This window comes from Acartia tonsa, chromosome 6 (genome assembly GCF_053477335.1).
Source record: "Acartia tonsa isolate MP-2025a chromosome 6, ASM5347733v1, whole genome shotgun sequence".
NCBI lineage: Eukaryota > Metazoa > Arthropoda > Copepoda > Calanoida > Acartiidae > Acartia > Acartia tonsa.
Window position 1 is genome coordinate 24,624,261 of NC_137265.1, and position 4,435 is coordinate 24,628,695.

General features: G+C 28.0%; 1 long non-coding RNA gene across 1 annotated transcript; it reads left to right on the forward strand.

Moving 5' to 3' along the window:
- The first annotated feature begins 2,784 nt into the window (after window positions 1–2,784).
- Window positions 2,785–3,497, forward strand: LOC145323437 (uncharacterized). Its single transcript, XR_013880979.1, has 3 exons — window positions 2,785–2,866; window positions 3,327–3,387; window positions 3,467–3,497. It is a non-coding gene; the product is annotated as an uncharacterized LOC145323437 (long non-coding RNA).
- Window positions 3,498–4,435: the final 938 nt, after the last annotated feature.

The following is a 4,435-nucleotide window of genomic DNA, read 5'->3' on the forward strand; positions in this document are numbered from 1 at the left end:
TTTTACTATAAATGTCCATTTATTTACTCCATCCACTTTTAAAACACACAAATCATACCAAATTGTTCAGTAATTGATCAGTAATTTACCACAAAAATGCACAATTAGATAAGTAATTAACCTTTTAGTGCTTACTTACACGGTGAGAGATTACTAGGGAAATATTAAGATGAAATAAATTGAACAAAAAAATTACAAATATATACAATTGAATTAATTAATAAACGACTTTCTTAAAATAATTTTGATTACTCATTTGATACACTTTTAAAAGTATTTTTTTAAATAAACAAAACAACTTTTATAAAAGGCTCTTTGTATGTTTTGTTTAATCAATTAAGAATATACAACAATGTTTAAATTATATATAAAATCTATGCTTTTTTTCATATTTGACATAATTTTAAACTAGTATGGTACATTTCTATTATGTCGATGTTAAACAAGTAATGGAAGATTACAGAAACATAGATATTAAAAATGTAAACCATGATTCCAGTTTCGCCTCTATTGAAAGTGGAATCTTACATTTCAAAAATCATATCAGCGTTGAAGATATCTTCACCAAGAGAGGCAAAAGTGGAATCTTACATTTCAAAAATCGTATCGGCGTTGAAGATATCTTCACCAAGAGAGGGGAAAGTGGAAGGGTAGATTACAGTTTTAGAGGGTCCAAACCATAATCATAGATTATGTTTCTGCTTCTATAAAAATGGATTCAACTCCCTAACTGTATAAGTCTGTTTATAGCTTAAAACCTTTCTAACTCAAGATAATATTATGTAATAAGTGTGGTTCCCTAAGAACTCAATTACCCTAGCATCACACAAGGCTTCGTACCAAGGTTGAATTAAAAAGCTTTCGTTAAAGGATAGTCGTAATAACGTGGAAACCAATTAATCAGGGGTAAATATACCCATCTTCTACCTTAATACAAATTATACAAAGTAAAATATTTAAAAGTTTAAAAAAACATCAAATAATGTAAAAAGTAAAAAAAAAATAATTGATAAAATTTTCTTGGAGGAAGAATGATTTCAAATCCCTGTTTTTTTAAGGTTCGTGTGTGTGTGTGTTAAAATTGCGTACATTAGGGTTTTTATATTTTCCAGAATTAACCAATGATCTTTGTACAGAAAATAAACTTTAAGACGTATTATTTACCCTAGTCAAAACTATACAAGCACTTTTACGCAAATTATTTCTACGCTTTTTAAAAATTGAATTAAAGAGTATATAATCTAAAATAATAAACATTTAAATTATCATTTAAGATGCGTGCCATTGTAATAGTCAATCAAACTTAAGCAAAATAGTCAAAAAAAAGTCTTGTAAAGGGCTAAAATAAACCGTTTGTCGTCAATCTCATTTATCATATGTTCAATTGAAACAGAAAATTGCAAAATCTACTTAAGGATTTTTTTGAATTTTTAAATTTGGCATAGATATTCTAAAAGTATGAAATGGCACCTTTCATATAAGCTCATATCATATCGAACCTATATTCGCCCTTTAAGGATGGTGCATTTCGAATTAAAAACAATTCAAAAAGTCAAAAATTTCCACTAAAGGTTGCTATATTGCAAATACTTGTTTTATCTGGAAATATCTGGGTTTTCAACCTTAAAGGGTCACAACTATAAAATTGAATTAACTGACCATTGTCCCCTCCCTTACTCCCTGAAAAAAAGACCTTTTGATCTGGTAAAAATGACCAGAGCAACAGTAAAAATTAATTTTTAAATCCCCCAAAAAAAGTTTATTGGGGACTTAATTCAAATTTGGGCTCTGCAGTCTGATTCTATAGGTGTCCTAGTATATTTTTGACCCCCCATTCAAAAATAGTTTAAAAACAGTTTAACATAAATATTTTTTAGACGTATATGACAATTTTGATTTTATTGTTCTAAAGTTATACCAAGTTTAGTTGTAATGTTTATGATGTCGTCTTCAAGAGATTTAAATTGTAATTTTAAATCCGTTTAGGTTTATGGTTGAAGGATTTGGAAAAAGATCAATACTCAGGATCTTATTTATTTAACCATAATCAATTAATAATTTTATTCATTTTTTTTTTAAATCAGATGTGATTTAATGTATTATATATCATTTAATATATTATAGACTAAAACAAAATATTTGTCAATAATACTTATTCTTAATCAAAGAATACAACAGTTAAAATTATAGAAGAAAAAAACTGTTTACGCTTCTAGATAACATATAATCCATAAAAACATCTATTTATTAAAATTTTAGCTGACTTTAAAATAAGTCCCAGATGAATATAATATAATTGATTGTAAACTGCTATTGACAAAGTTATTGATAGATTTATAGCTCATTGTTCAGATTGTTTATTAGTTTCATTGGGTTTGTCTGTTAGCAGCAAAACTAATTTTGTGGCATTTTGCATGCAAGTCCCGAATGTATTTCAAATTAGCCAAAATAAGAAAAGTTGCATTTGTTCCAGTACTCAAAGTCCAAGAGAGCCAAAAAAGTAAATATTAGATTAATTGTCCCATCCCTATATCCCTGGAAAAGGCTGTACCCTTATTGACCAGTGACCATGTAATTCAACCTTTGATTCTAAGTTAAACATTCTGCATAATAGGGGTCACTGAAGAACCAGGGAGGTATTAGTCTGACAAATACATCTATTCCTAAATTTGATTTCTGACCTAATTTGTAGCAAAGAAAATCATCTTAATCTGGTAGGACGTGTCACGTTGGAACAACACCTAAATGTTGAAAAGCTTCATTAATAAAAATGAATATTAAAACCAGTATGGATCCACTGTTTCTATTGAAACTTGATGAAGATGAGGCCTATAAAAAATATTATGTAGGAATATTCAGATATAAGGTAATCCCTTTATATAATCTTTTAAATAAGATATATAACAAAAAATCTAAATTCTTAAAAATATTCTAAGGACTTGAATGAAATATAGACACAAATTTTTTAATATTCATAGACACGAAATCAAAAAAAACATTTAAAGTGCCACTTAAGGCCTCTAGGGGCGTCGCTGATAGTATTTTATAAAGCAAAATATGATGTCTCTCTAAGTTCGTGCTTGTTCGTCTGTACAAATTATCTCCAACCTTTGGACTGACATTGTTCTTTGCTGAAAGAAAGCTAGGGACAAAGCCACCTGCAAAATATCTGTAAGATCTCTAATATACCTAGTTGCTGTATGTTCATCTTAAGCTGAATGTTTTGACTATTATATTAGAGGATAGTTCAACATTTCTTCCTGATTTTACTATCAGTTATGATTATATGATGGTTGTTTTATATACCAATACAGATTTATTCTTAGGGAGGACATATTGATTTGCCTGTAACACCTCATGAATGGCACAGTTTCTGTATGGCAGTAGGTAAAATAATTTATAATAAAACAATAAGATATTTTTAAAAAATATGATTTTAAATTTTTTAATACATTATTTATTTTAGAGTTTCCTGGACCAAAGCTTATTGTGATCAGGGATGCACAAATACCAATAATAACATCATAATGATAAAATGTGATGATTAAAACAGAACATTTATAAAAAAAATCATCATGCAATATTGCTGTAAAGATAAAAAGACATCCTGTTGAGTGGTTGTCTGTTAAGATCCAATAAGGTCTCTAAAACTTCCAGCCTTTTATGCAACAAATGTTTATGAATCCTTGTATAAAAAAAATTTAAATAAAAACAAATGGCACCTTGAAGTGTATTAGCCAACTGCTTCTATTATTTATAAATATACATAATTTTTTTAATGGAAAAGAAATTAAGGGTATAATTGTGCATAGTGATGGTGAGAGTGTTGCTGAAATGAATGTACAGGTTGATTATGTTGGTCAGAAAAAATCTCTTATTGGTAATGGTATGATGATTCAGAGTGTTGGCAAAATTTCAGATATAAACCTTTGGGATTTTAGGATGAAAAGTAAGTTCATTATCTCTAAAGTTATTATCAGTCTAAATTTTAAAATCCTCTTAAATGTTCTTAGTTATTTTGGATTTTTATTCCAAAAATGACAATTTTTCTTCTTCAATACACTGATTTTATCTGGCTACACAAAAAAAAATCTTTAAAAAACTCAAATAATTTTAATTAATCCTATTTCATTACTTCCTAAATGTTACTAACAATATAAAAACAAGGATTACAACATTCATAAGTAGCGAAGCTCATAAATTATGAATGGATATCAGGAAAAAAGTTACCATAGGGCAATGTCATACAATAAACTTTATACTTGATAAAACAGGGAAACCACCAAACCTTTAAAATCACACAACCTTAAAATGATGAAAAATCTATCTAGCTTTGCAATTAATTGACAACTCTTAATGACACCTGATGGAAATATGAAGAATATGAGCATATTCAATCGCTAATAATTACAGTCATCAATCCTGAATAGGAATC